This window comes from Primulina huaijiensis, unplaced genomic scaffold, assembly GCF_012295235.1.
Source record: "Primulina huaijiensis isolate GDHJ02 unplaced genomic scaffold, ASM1229523v2 scaffold24229, whole genome shotgun sequence".
Lineage (NCBI taxonomy): Eukaryota > Viridiplantae > Streptophyta > Magnoliopsida > Lamiales > Gesneriaceae > Primulina > Primulina huaijiensis.
The window spans coordinates 1-639 of NW_027355959.1; the positions used below are offsets into that span (position 1 = coordinate 1).

Genomic DNA, 639 nt, shown 5'->3' on the forward strand with positions numbered 1-639 from the left:
AATTTGATTGTAGACGGGCCAACGGACGAGACTCATTACTATGCAGTGAGCCGGCGAGATTTTAGCCGAATTCCTTCTCTAAGACCCTCTAATTTGCGATTTTCCGTTTTCGGTAAGCTTCTGTTTCCCCGAGAAATCGGACTACGAAGGTCGCAATTCGATTCTGGTTCCATTTTCTCGTAACTCTGGCATAGTAATGGCTTTAGCTTCGCTACTTCCTTATTCTTCTACTAATTTTTTTCTTTATAATATATTTTCTCGAAACATTCAGCGATTTTTGTCGTTGTGAGCCCGTTCTATACGAAAGGGCGTGCAGATTACTCCGGAGACAATTATTTCTACAGTTTTAGTCATAATTCAAGTAAACGGTCGCGACACGAGGACTTCCCACGGAGGTCACCCATCCTAATGATGCCCTCGCGCATGCACGCTTAACTTCGGGGTTCTGATGGGGCGAGAGCAGTGCCGCGCGTTGTCTCTCTCCTCCTGGTCCACACGTGCTCGAGGGATATATGAATAAACAGCCCTCTAAATGTCGGGTGCGATCATACCAGCACTAATGCACCGGATCCTATCAGAACTCCGAAGTTAAGTGTGTTTGGGCGAGAGCAGTACTAGGATGGGTGACCCCCTGGGAAG

At 47.1% G+C, this 639-nt stretch overlaps 1 pseudogene; it reads left to right on the forward strand.

The window, feature by feature from the left end:
• Window positions 1-537: 537 nt before the first annotated feature.
• LOC140967191 (5S ribosomal RNA) lies at window positions 538-639 on the forward strand (annotated as a pseudogene; the record flags this gene model as incomplete).